The sequence below is a fragment of the Hyperolius riggenbachi genome, chromosome 5 (genome assembly GCF_040937935.1).
Source record: "Hyperolius riggenbachi isolate aHypRig1 chromosome 5, aHypRig1.pri, whole genome shotgun sequence".
Lineage (NCBI taxonomy): Eukaryota > Metazoa > Chordata > Amphibia > Anura > Hyperoliidae > Hyperolius > Hyperolius riggenbachi.
In genome coordinates this window covers 226,689,971-226,704,188 of record NC_090650.1, presented here as the reverse complement: position 1 = coordinate 226,704,188, position 14,218 = coordinate 226,689,971, and positions in this window count along the sequence as shown.

Sequence of the window (14,218 nt, the reverse complement as noted above, 5' to 3'; positions counted from 1 at the left end):
AGTAAGAGTGATTAAGATGTGGAATGCATTGCCAAAGGAAGAAGTTATGGCAAATTCTATATCTGCATTTAAAGGGGGCTTAGATGCTTTCCTTGCATTGAAAGACATCCATGGCTATAATTACTAGGTAATGCCCAGTGGTTTCGATCCAGGAATTTTATATGATTGCCATCTGGAGTCGGGAAGGAATTATTTTTTGTTTTGGGGCTAATTCGACCATGCCTTGTAAGAGTGTTTCGTCTTCCTCTGGATCAACAGGGATATGTGAGGGAGCAGGCTGGTGCTGTACTTTATTTTCTGGTTGAACTTGATGGACGTATGTCTTTTTTCAACCCAAATAACTATGTAACTATGTAATATATACCGTATATACTTGAATACAAGTCGACCTCGTCTATAAGTCGACTCCAATATTCAACCCTCTTAAGCTGGAATGTTTTATTGACTCAAGTATAAGTCTAACCAGCAAAGTTAATGGCTGCACTTGAGACCCAGGAGGGGTTAATGACTGTACTGCATACAGTATTGCAGCCATTAACCTCCCTGGCGGTAAGACCGACCTACGCTCGGGCTAGCCACCGGAGAGTATCACATGGCCCCCGGAGGGTTTTTAAAAATAAAATTTGATTTATATGCTTAAGCTAGCACTTGGCTAGCTAACCATGCCCCCCAAGTCCCTCCTGTCTCCACCGATGACCCCCGATCGCCGCCATTATACATACCCCCCAGGGATCCTGCTATGGCGCAGCCTCCCAATCAGCTCCAGGCTTCACTATGGTGAGTATCGGGACTGCGCATGACGTCATGTCCGATCATCGCCATAGCGACGACTGAAGCTAAATGGTGAAGCTGCAGCTCTAGCGGTATCCTGGATGGGTAAATATTGCTGCCGGCGATCGGGGGGATCAGAGCGGTGCCGGGGGACTTGGGGGCTAGCGAAGTGCTAGCTTAAAGGGGAACTTCAGCCTAAACAAACATACTGTAATTAAGTTACATTAGTTATGTTAATTAGAATAGATGGGTAATATAATTTTTTACCCACCCGGTTTTAAAAGAACAGGCAAATGTTTGTGATTCATGGGGGCTGCCATCTTTGTCATTGGGGCAGCCATCTTTTTGGTTGAAAGGAGGTGACAAGGAGCAGGAGACAGTTCCAACTGTCCTGTGTCCTGATAACCCCTCCCAGCTGCACACACTAGGCTTCAAATGTCAAATTCAAAATGTAAAAAAAAAATTTGCACCAAAACAGCTGAACGAGAGCAACATCATCAGAAATCCCATAATGCTTTGCACAGCATCAGGGGAAAAAAGCCCGGGCAGTTTTTTTCTGTGCAGCTAAAAATGAGGCTTCGATAAGAGAAACAAAGTTCTGATGCTGTGAAACTGTTAAAGAAACACCAAGCCTTTTCAGTGCTGCTGAGTCAATTTTTAGTCCGGAGGTTCACTTTAAGCATTTAAATAAAATTTTATTTTGAAAAAATCCTCCCGCGGATGCAGCCTCTGAAAACTGCGTACCGCCAGGGAGGTTAACCCCTCCTGTCCCCTAAGTGCAGCCAATAACTACTCCAGGCCCCCAAGTGCTGCAATTATTCACTCTCCTTCCTGAAGCCCAGTATTTCCCCTGCACCTTTCCTTGTTAACTGTTGTGGCCAGGACTTTCAGACCTGTGGTTTTTTTTTTGGGCTTTTTCTTTCCTCAAAGTATCACTTACCACAGGGTAAATTGCTGCAAATAGAAATGTCACTATTAGAACACACACTACTCAGTGTGCTCAGTGCTGCCAGTGACTTGTGTATAAGTTGACCCCTATACTTTTATGAAGTGAATCAGACCTAAATTTCTAGACTTATGCTAGGAATACACCATACAATTTTCTGTAAGATTCTCTGTAAGATTTACCTGCCAGATAGATACATTCTAACATGTTGGAAATGATCTATCTAATCATTTATCTGCACATGAAGCAAATAGGCAGAAGAAAACCGGCACTGCAGGAAGCTGTGTTTAATCTTGACATTCATGCAAACAGAGATGTGCACATCAGCAGCAAGCAGGGCTGTCTTGCATATAAAAGGCATACAGTAAGATGTGGGGTACCTGGAGGTGCGGTGGGTGCTGGGTGGTCAAGCCTGACGGCCGTTTCGCGCACGTCTGCGCATCTACGGAGGCTGCAAGGCGAAAGGGATAGGTGCCCGGCATTTGTAGCCGAAAGCAAAGGGCGGAAGTATGCCGCCCCTCTCTCCCCGCCTCTACGTACACCTTCTCCTATAGCCAGGACGCTAAGACGCGTGACGCGTCAGAAGCGCCTGACGTCATGGCGGCTGAGGACGCTGAAACTATTGTACAGCGTGGCGTAGCTTACGCATGCGCGCCTATGACACTCGTTGGGCTCCTTTAATGTAACAGCATTCGCGCTGCTACTGTATTAATGCACATATGCTTTGCTGCTGAGACAGCATCTTACAGTTGACCACTCAGGTAATTCTTTATCTATTTGTCACTTCTGTGCCTTTGTCCACCTTCTTTTTTACTGTCTTAATCATCACTATTTTATGTGCCTTCACTTTTCACCACTAATCTTACCTGATGTTTGGCTGTGGATGCCTTCCCATTTCCTGACACAAGATGGTGCAATTCCAGCCCAACGAGTGTCATAGGCGCGCATGCGTAAGCTACGCCACGCTGTACAATAGTTTCAGCGTCCTCAGCCGCCATGACGTCAGGCGCTTCTGACGCGTCACGCGTCTTAGCGTCCTGGCTATAGGAGAAGGTGTACGTAGAGGCGGGGAGAGAGGGGCGGCATACTTCCGCCCTTTGCTTTCGGCTACAAATGCCGGGCACCTATCCCTTTCGCCTTGCAGCCTCCGTAGATGCGCAGACGTGCGCGAAACGGCCGTCAGGCTTGACCACCCAGCACCCACCGCACCTCCAGGTACCCCACATCTTACTGTATGCCTTTTATATGCAAGACAGCCCTGCTTGCTGCTGATGTGCACATCTCTGTTTGCATGAATGTCAAGATTAAACACAGCTTCCTGCAGTGCCGGTTTTCTTCTGCCTATTTGCTTCATGTGCTAATACGCTTGCCTATGTACCTGAGCACGCCTAGCTGCCTGATTGGGGATACCTGCATGTACGCTACCCTAGCTCACTTGCCGCACCATAGTGCCAACCTGCTTTCCTCCTCCATTTGCGCTAATCATTTATCTGCCTAGCAATTAGGCATTGTTCTACTCAGCAGGAGATAAACAGAAGACAATGCACCAGAGATAATGACCAGTCTCTCTCTACAGAAAATAATCTAATTATGCATTCTAACAGAAAATCTAACAGAATAATCTAACACAAAATTGTATGGTGTATTCCCAGCATTATACTCGAGTACATATGGTAAATCTTATCTAATGTCAAACACCCTTTACTTACTAATGATAATGTGAGCCTCCTAGTTCTGCAGGTTACAATGCAACCTATAGTGAATCTATATACTGTAACTCTCACATTGCTAGGTATAACGTGTGTTTATATACTTGGATACTTTATTGTAACAAAAAATCATGAATTTAAAACAGATTAAAAACAAATTGCAGAGTGTATATATACACATGTGCCGGCCGGCAAACAGGCCAATGTCTAGAATCCACTGTTTACACACACTACACATCAGTTTGGACGATTTGGATTCCCCGTGTTGGAACTACTAAAAGTACACAGAACTGGATCTTCTGGTATCAACTGGACAATTCCTTTGAAACAGAAAACCAATATAGGAAGTTCCTGATAGCTATCCGAAATTTGACAGTCTTTGATTAAGGTGGTGCTACATACTCAATATTGATAAGGTCCAATATGACCAATTTTCCAGACTTTTCAAAACCAATAAGTGATACATCAGCAGTGAAAACGTGTGTCCATTGCTGACATCGGCACTCACCAACCCCAGGACCAATTATGGTCTTTTCAGGCAGTCCTTTACAAGACAGGCAGATGCTCACGCTATCCATCTACATTTCCAAGGCTTGTGTCAGCGTGCAGGGCTTTGTGTGAGAATGCAGCATCCAGATGGCTGTGCTGTAACTCTGCCCATCAACACATTTCTCGCCATAGAAGTGGGCGGTTCTTCAGACTGTGATGGCATTGCTGTCATAGCTAATTTAATTCCATCTGGTTAGGTTAGATCCCTTCTACAGTTGAAAAGTTCCATGTGGATTATCTATTTTTGTATCTGAGCAAGCTTCACTGCTCTTAGATTAGATTCACTTCCAATGGATAACTTCACTGCACAGGGAGATTCACAAGCACTGCGATCAGCAGCAGTTTCAGCATGGAAATGTGGTATAGCTTTATTAATAATTATAGATGACATATTCTGTCACATATTTGCAGCTCAATCATACTCAGCCATACATATATGTTGTTATACAATAAAGATTAATTATTTCACTGTTTGTAAGCTGATAAGCGTGGGAAAAGCCTGCACGTACATTTCATGGCTGAGACCATTTGGATGCTAAATATTTAGTTTGTAAATCCACATGGCCTCTTATGGCATATAGTAAGTCATGAAAGTCTTCTATTCTACTGGATATCTTTAACTTATAGGTGCCTTTGACCTTAGTGTCTTTCAGGGAACTAGCATAGAGTCGTTTTTTTCATTATTGTCCTCAATAAGTCTGACTTGTTCCAATATCCGATCTTTTAGCATCCTTTTTTCCTTTCCTATGTACTTCATTATATAGGAACACTATAATGTACACAACTCTCTCAGTTTTACAGTTGATAAATGATCTAATTTCAGTCTTCTTTAGTAACTCCCCAGTATAATGATAGAGTCTTCTTTAGTAACTACCCAGACTCCAAAACTAAGGGAGTGGTGATACTGTTGCCTAAAGTGGTGTCTCCTACCCTTCTGCAGGAAAATAAGAGTCTCATCTGGTAATTTCATTAAAAAAAATAAAACATTTATTCCACAAACTTGCATTGGGTACATCTATGACCCAAATAGTGAGAAACCTGCTTTCTTGGCTAGGGCCCTCGAAGCCCTGTATTCTTTTTCTGAGGATAGCCTGATACTTGGGGGCAACCTGAACGTTGTACTAGACCCTGCTTTAGACAACTCATCTGGCAGAAGCTCCCTAGTCATTAAAGCTTGCAAAGCATCCCTGACACAGAGGCAACTTGTAGAAGTATGGAGGCTCCAGTTTCCTCTCTTGAAGGACTACACCTTCTTTTCTAAATAAACAACAAGTGTCAGCGCCAAGGCAGAAGGCGCCCGCAGCCGAGAAGGACAATGTCTAAAAGTCCACACAAGCAATGAATAAATAAAGTCAGCGCAGGTCTATAGTAATACAGCTTTCATCATTTTCTGGTATACAGGATCTTCAAACAAAAAGGTAAAGAAGCAAGGCTTACCAGATTCCAACAACCCACATTATAAGGTTGTAAACGAGTTTGATAGATGGTCCGCAGAACTTTCAAATGGTGTCGTTTCACCAGCGATGTTGCACACCACAAATTCACCAAACACACAATTGGAGAACCTCACTCCCAAACAGTTCTCTGCTGCTTTATAAAGCCTGCAGGCTGCTTATAAGCCAATGAGAAGTGCACACATAATACACCTAGCTTGCAGTGATAATCAAGCAAAAGCTGAGCAAGTCAGCCAATTGGTAGGAGAGGGCTTCAGTTGCATATAGACAATGGCTATATGACCAGCAGGGGGCACCAGCGTGCAGGATATTCCCTCTCATCTGCCCCCCTCCTAACTAAACTGCATGGGATACTACAATAATTAAAAACAATGGTGCATGAGCCAGCCTGGGGCCCCGGGAACTCTCACTGCCCGGGGCCCCAGAACCAGCATCTAACACCATATGTGAGCGCAGCCAAAACCTTGGAGCTGCCACCTCCAAGGCCTGTCTCCTACTGCTCTAAAACTTACCAAACACACAATTGGAGAACCTCACTCCCAAACAGTTCTCTGCTGCTTTATAAAGCCTGCAGGCTGCTTATAAGCCAATGAGAAGTGCACACATAATACACCTAGCTTGCAGTGATAATCAAGCAAAAGCTGAGCAAGTCAGCCAATTGGTAGGAGAGGGCTTCAGTTGCATATAGACAATGGCTATATGACCAGCAGGGGGCCCCAGGCTGGCTCATGCACCATTGTTTTTAATTATTGTAGTATCCCATGCAGTTTAGTTAGGAGGGGGGCAGATGAGAGGGAATATCCTGCACGCTGGTGCCCCCTGCTGGTCATATAGCCATTGTCTATATGCAACTGAAGCCCTCTCCTACCAATTGGCTGACTTGCTCAGCTTTTGCTTGATTATCACTGCAAGCTAGGTGTATTATGTGTGCACTTCTCATTGGCTTATAAGCAGCCTGCAGGCTTTATAAAGCAGCAGAGAACTGTTTGGGAGTGAGGTTCTCCAATTGTGTGTTTGGTAAGTTTTAGAGCAGTAGGAGACAGGCCTTGGAGGTGGCAGCTCCAAGGTTTTGGCTGCGCTCACATATGGTGTTAGATGCTGGTTCTGGGGCCCCGGGCAGTGAGAGTTCCCGGGGCCCCAGGCTGGCTCATGCACCATTGTTTTTAATTATTGTAGTATCCCATGCAGTTTAGTTAGGAGGGGGGCAGATGAGAGGGAATATCCTGCACGCTGGTGCCCCCTGCTGGTCATATAGCCATTGTCTATATGCAACTGAAGCCCTCTCCTACCAATTGGCTGACTTGCTCAGCTTTTGCTTGATTATCACTGCAAGCTAGGTGTATTATGTGTGCACTTCTCATTGGCTTATAAGCAGCCTGCAGGCTTTATAAAGCAGCAGAGAACTGTTTGGGAGTGAGGTTCTCCAATTGTGTGTTTGGTAAGTTTTAGAGCAGTAGGAGACAGGCCTTGGAGGTGGCAGCTCCAAGGTTTTGGCTGCGCTCACATATGGTGTTAGATGCTGGTTCTGGGGCCCCGGGCAGTGAGAGTTCCCGGGGCCCCAGGCTGGCTCATGCACCATTGTTTTTAGCACACCACAAATTCCTCCGGAATATAGTAGATATCCTGAGGTCGCAGAGACTCGCCAAAGGGGAGTCCAGCAGGATAGTGACATGAAAGAGATGTACAGCACATCTAAGTGTAAACCGTCTTTATTACATAACAAGTAAAACAATTTAAAAACAAGGATAAAAGACCTCCCCTGATGACGCAAGATTGCGAAACCAGTCGGGAGGGCGACAGGCGGCACCATTTTATTTGAGGTCTTCTATTGACCATTTTATGCACGCTACTTTTTCGGGGTTCCCAGTGCACGGGCCCCGTATGTGAGTTTCTTTTATCCTTGTTTTTAAATTGTTTTACTTGTTATGTAATAAAGACGGTTTACACTTAGATGTGCCGTACATCTCTTTCATGTCACTATCCTGCTGGACTCCCCTTTGGCGAGTCTCTGCGACCTCAGGATATCTACTATATTCCGGAGGAATTTGTGGTGTGCAACATCGCTGGTGAAACGACACCATTTGAAAGTTCTGCGGACCATCTATCAAACTCGTTTAGAACCCTATAATGTGGGTTGTTGGAATCTGGTAAGCCTTGCTTCTTTACCTTTTTGTTTGAAGATCCTGTATACCAGAAAATGACGAAAGCTGTATTACTAAAGACCTGCGCTGACTTTATATATTCACACCTTCTTTTCTAACCTCCATGGCAAGTATACGTGCATTGATTATTTATTTATCTACCAGAACCTGCCTTCGGAACCTCTTGAAATTGATATTGGGTCTATGGGCCTTTCTGACCACTCTCCAGTCTCTATGGCGATTGGTCTTCGACGCAAGTAATGTCTTCCTAGACAATGGCATCTAAATTTCTCTCTACTGCAAAAAACAGAACTTAAGTGTTCTGCTTTTGAAACCATGTCTGATTACTTTGTAAAACGTATTAGCCTAACTGCTTTCCTGTTTAAATATAATTTAAATGATAACAGATAAAAATCAGAGCTCACACTAATTAACAGTTGTAGTAATTTACAGCACTGCTTTAGTGTGCTGGCCAAGCAGCAGTCAAGCTCAATCTTTTGCCTAATACTGCTGCTGAATTCCTAATATTCTGAAATTGTAGTATAAGTCTAACAGCACAAAGAAATCATGGTGATCTTATACAGTAAAGTGTAGTTTACAGCTGCCCTCTGAAGACAAACAACATCGCTGCTCAATGCCTTGTCTAATATGCTGCAATTGCAAATGCAGTAGTATCAGTCCCACAGCGCAAAACAATGAGCAGTAAGAATGCATTAGAACACAGCTGTATAACCCTGCCAAAATTAAATTCCAATAGGCTTCAAATTCTGTTGAAAATGCTCCATGTAGGTGTAGAAATTAGTGCCTTCCCTTTCCTTCTTTTACCCTCCCTCAAACACCTTTAGAACTGCACTTACCCCACCTGCATAGCTAGACCACCAGGACGCAAACACCACTGGCTAAAAAGTGTCTGTTATTTAATTTATTCACAGACCTGTCACTGCCAACATGATGTCAGAAAGGATAGGTGTAGGTAGACACATTTGTTCCGGCTTAGAGCCTGAATGCACTTGTGCGCTTCTGTGCATTGTCAGCAATGCTTATAAGTCTGTCACATTGATGTGTTGTGGAAAAATGCACAAAATGAGCACAAGTGTGCTCAGGCCCTTAAGGTTCCATGTTCTTCCTTGACCCCAGGCATTGATCCTTTTGTGGAATGTGTATTAGCCTTCCAAATTTTCCAGCGCAAATTGCAGTTGTTCATTTTTATCAGTCACATTTTATACCCAATGTTCAGGGTAAAATTCACTCTTCCCCAATACAAACAAAAATACAGTATATGACAGCAGGGCTTCCTCTTCACTAAGGAAAACCTGATTGATTTTGTTATTTTCAGAAGTGGCAGAATAGACAGATTGATCATACAAATCTCTGGGCTCTGTCTGTTGATAATCCAATAAGAAGCACATGTATGGTATGCAGTAAGCATACTTTATATAGTGCAGAGCTTTCTTTTTTGGGTGTATCAAATATCAGATTCACTTGTACAATGTTAGAGGATATAGGTCTCATCCATATCAGTTCCATCTAGTATACGGATCGCTATCTAAAACACATCCTTGACACATTGTTTATAAATACTTTGTCCTCAAACCACCTTTTCAGACTATAAACTCCACAGACTTTTTAAGAAGTAACTAGTGTGTAGCCTTATATCACCAATACTGATGACAGCAAAACAAGCAATTACATTTAACAAGATTATGTATGTAATAATTTTAAGTAATTAAATATTCTCACTAGATAAAACATTGTGGGTTTACTGCAAATTGTTGACTAATTAAATTGCACATTAGTTGAAACAGAGACCCTGAAGGGCTTTGACTTGAGTTAGGCAGATACCTGTGGAGGGAGACTATCATGCACAGCACAATGGCATTTTATGTATTTATATTTTAGGCAAGCATGCAGGCTGTGTGGCTAGGATTAAAACAAAAACAAAAATTAAAACATTTCTGATATCTCTGTTCTCTAAAATGCACAACCCTAAAAAAGGGCACTGTGCACAAAATAAGGAAAATAAATCATAAAATTGCTTATTTTTTACAATATATATTTATAGAGGATTTAGTCAGTTTTCCCATTATAAAATCTTTACTCTCTCTGATTTACATTCTGAAATTTATCACAGGAGCTTTAGTCCTGCCAGGTGATCTTTATGGAGAGCTCTATGCACAGAGGGAAATATTGCTTGTTTGGTAGCTGGAAAAGGCCATTATTTCCCACAATGCAAAGAGTTTCACAGACAGCAAACTATCAGGACCATGGTCATGACATCGCACTGTGGGAGGGTTTCATCACAATATCAGCAATAAAGACCCTCCCCCCCCCCTCCTATGATGAACTATTTCAGAAAATATAAATATTTTGTTTGGGAAAGGGGGTATCAGGTACTTACTGGAATGAAGTTCAACCCTTGATTAAAGTTCATCTTTAATCAAATAGGTTGAGGGGAATAGAGAAGCATGACTTGTTACTTCAGAGAACACGTCTCCCCTGCGCTAAAGTGCAGTGGTGGCATGCTTTACACCACTACATTTGATTCCTTGCTTTGCTCTTGGTGATGTAAGGTTTGAATGCAGCTGCTCATTCCAAGAAAGTGTACCAGAGACGATCTAAACTAAAAGTTGTATACATACCTGGGGCTTTTTCCAGCCCCATGCATCACTCCCACACTGCCATCCTCAGCCTTCTGTATCGCCGTTACTGGGTCCCGTAACTTCGGCCAGTCTGACGCAAGAGAAGTGCGCTCTCTACATATCTCTCTGGCAGCCGCCGGAGAAATACGTAGAGGGCACATTTCTCCTGCGCAGACTAGCCGGAGTTACGGGACCAGGTACCGGAGCTGGAGAATGCATGGGACAGCGTTGTGGAAGCGATCCGAGCAGATGGGGCTGAAGGAAGCCCCAGGTATGTATAAAACTTTTCGTTTAGATCATCTCTGGTTTCCTTGAAGCTCTTTATGCACTGCGCTTGAGTTAATCTGAAGGTCATATGAAGTTTGAAGGTTTGTAGTTATTGACAATGGGGAAAGCTGTTGACTTCTGTACACATCAGTATGCGCCAACCACTTCAAGGCTGAATTGCTGTTGTTCCCCATTGCTTCCACTTTGTTATAACAGCACTAACAGCTGACTGAGGAATATTTAGTAACAAAGAATTTTCATGAAGGGACTTACTGCACAGGTGATATCCAAACACAGAACCACTATGGAATTTGCTTTTATAGTAGTCTGCATGTCCAAGTGCTTGGCCACTCCAGAACCTTCACTTTAAGCAAGTACATTTATGTATACAAATTTGTAAACCAAAAAAAAAAAAATGAGATGAGGAAAGAGAAAGGGGGAATTGTTTTTTCTAAAAAAAAGGACATTTAGCATAACACAAAGGAAAAAATAATTTTGATAATTTTCAATAACAATAATAGCAATGGCAGTAATGGCTCCTTCTGAAGACTGTATATAAACGAATGAGTTCATTACCACCCACTGTTTTTCTGAAGAACTGGAAGTAGGCCCAGTTTTTAAATGTGCATGACTAACAGTGTAATCAATATACCTTCATGATGTGTGCACTAAGTAAACACAAACTGGGTAAATTAGACGTGTGTAACAGTTACAGTTTTGGCACGTATTTGCTTAACTTTCACCTGCACAGAACACAAAGCAACCTGTCATTTCACATAAAGTAATATCAGTGAATAATTGTCAAGAGCTTACGCTAGTGAACGTTTGGCGTATGCCTTGCAGAATGCTAGTACAGCGGATGAAAATTAACACTCAGTAATAAAGGAATCTGTATTATTTGAGCAAATTAACTGAGTTGTATAAAATTATATTATCCTGCCAAAGCTTGAAAATATTTGAGCTTTTTTAAGGATCCAGAGGAGTTAATTGCTACCTGCAATGGAGGCACTGGGGCATGTTTAATTTTGTCCAAATAGAAGAAATGGAGGCGGCACCGCAGTTTTAGAGGCGTGTTGCAAACTTTTTATTCCACATAAAGCGGTGAATCCAAAAGGAATGGCGAGATGTGTCACAACACAGTGGGGTGAGAGTGAGGTGGGTTCCTGGTGGTGATACGGAGCAGTTAAAAGCAGGTTGACACGGCTGTGAACAAGTATCTTGCGATGCCAAACAGCTGCTAGCTGCTCCTGGGCACCCACCTCGCTCTCACCCCATTGTGCTGCAACACATCTCGCCATTCCTTTTGGATGCACCGCTCTATGTCAAATAAAATCTTTGCAGCACTCCTTGAATGCTGCAGTGCCGTCTCCATTTTTTCTATTTGGATATTAACTTCTACACAGGTTTGTGGCTGAGCATGCAGCAAAGGATGTGCATGCCACAGGTTTGTGCAATGAGAAGGTCCGCCTAACTGTTTTGCCAGATGTCAGAATTGTGCTGACTTTCCTTTTCTTTTATCTCAAGTTTAATTTTGTGTGGACATGTCTGGTAGGAGCAGGGTTAAAGGAAACTTGATATTAGGTAAGTACTGAGTTTTCCATTGCTAAACCAGTTTATAAATTTTAGTATCTTGGCTGTCATGTTTAGCAGCTTTTAATTTAAATGTCCAAAGTGAAGAGGTTGCCCTTTGCAGTCCCTCACACATTAATGCTGCTGCTATCACCTAGCCCCTAAGTGAGCAGCAGTGTGCAGCCAAAAGTGTGTGTCTACTGATGTGCTAATAAAGGAAGAAAAGTTTTATACCCACCCTCAGTGTAGCGGGACATCCTTCTTTTGCCTGCATGTTCTGAGACTCGTGCTCCCTGCTCCCTTGGGTTGTACAGCGGTGATGGTAGCGTTCCTACCTTCCTTCATTGCAGCCAAAAGTGTTGGTGAATAGTGGGGGAGGGTCAGTAAAAATATATCAATATTAGAAAAATGTTAAAATGTATTGTATATATTGTATATATGTTTTTGAGTTTTCCGGTTGATATAAAGATCAAATAACATTATTCTGATTGCTTGTGACAAAGAAGGTAAGGAGAGACATTGAGTATAGTGTATAGGACATCTGAGGTGACATGATGAGATAGACATGAGTATGTATAGTGCCAAGCACATCAATAACTAGGCTGTGTTCCTTTTTTTCTTTCTCTTCCTGAAAGAGTTAAACATCAGGTAAGCAAGTTACCTTTTTATTTCATTTCAATGCCAATTATTGATGCCAAAGACAGCAAAGCTCACAAACTAGGTCATCCTTGAGTAATTGTGTGTTAGGATTAGAAAAAGTGGGCAGAGGAAACACTAGCCAATTACATACCCGGGCAACGCCGGGCGACCAGCTAGTATAAAATAAAACTGTGTAATATCTAAAAAAAACACCTCATTTTTTAGGAGGAGGAGGATAGGAGGATCTTATCAGTTTATTTTTCCCTTGGATGTCCTTTAACCTCCCTGCCATTATTTCCATATTTAGGGTTCAAAAGCTGTGCAATTTTTGTACAAGCTTTTAGACCCTATAAACAAGGAAAAAAACGATACCACAGAGAGATATGCAGCAGCTCCTACATATAACCTACTCAGGCATGGGATTACTGCTCTGAGCCACGGATTTCCGTCCCGAGCCTGAGTCGGGATTACCGCTAAGGGAGGTTAAATACAAGTTGGTATTATTAGTGTATAATGGACAATAAGGTAACATTAAATAATATTACTACTAATAAAACACATTAAAACAGCTCCTACTCAGCTCTATAATAAGCTCTGCTAACAGCCCCTAAATCACTCATCTCCCTTTAAAATTCTGCTCAGCTTATTCTCTTTTCCTTGTTAGGGGACGAGAAGTGCCATGTTTTGTCTGCTGGTGGGAAGTGTATACTTGGACTAGAAATAACTTTCACTGTCCTCTTTGTTGACTTTTAAACAGGGTGTAGTTTACCATTTCATCTGCAGGTCGTATATGGTTATGGATATGGAGGCTGCCATAATTAATTCATTTTTAATCAATGCAAATTGCCTGGCTGTCCTGTTGATCCTGTATAGTTTTAGCCAGAGACCCAGAACTAAGATGTCATATCAGATGCTCCCGACTGGATGCTTGATTTAAGTGTGTGATTCAGACACTACAGGATTGTCAGGCATATGGTATTGTTTAATGGGGAAAAAATATGGCAGACTCCATATTCCTCTCACTTCAGGTGTCCTTTGACGCAAACCTGTGAGGTTTAGGGAAAGAAAAAATAGATACCTACCTCAAGAGGTGGGCGTTGGAACTGCGCTGTAGCATGGACCTGCTTGGGCTTCGGTGTTAATAGGTAAGCCTGAACAGGTCCGTGCTATTGCACAGGCACAGATGTCTTGCACATGTGCAATAGCACAAACCTTATCAGGCTCAGCATTTTCCACCAAAGCCCAAGCAGGTCCGTGCAGCTGAGCATGTGTGAGCCATTGGAAAGGTCTTTTTAATGCTTTTGTGGAGGGGACAGCTCTGGAATGGCCCAGTGGATGAGGATGGGGGAGCATCTGAAGGATCCCTCTAACAAGGTGTGCACCCATTTGGGGCACTTTTTCCCTATAGGCAGAGCTGGGACAAGGTCCTCCAGCACCCAAGGCTGGGACACCAAAGTGCGCCCCTCCATCCCTCCCACTCCAGCCGTCACACACTGATTGCTATTAGACTAAGAGGTGCCACAGGGCCCACAAC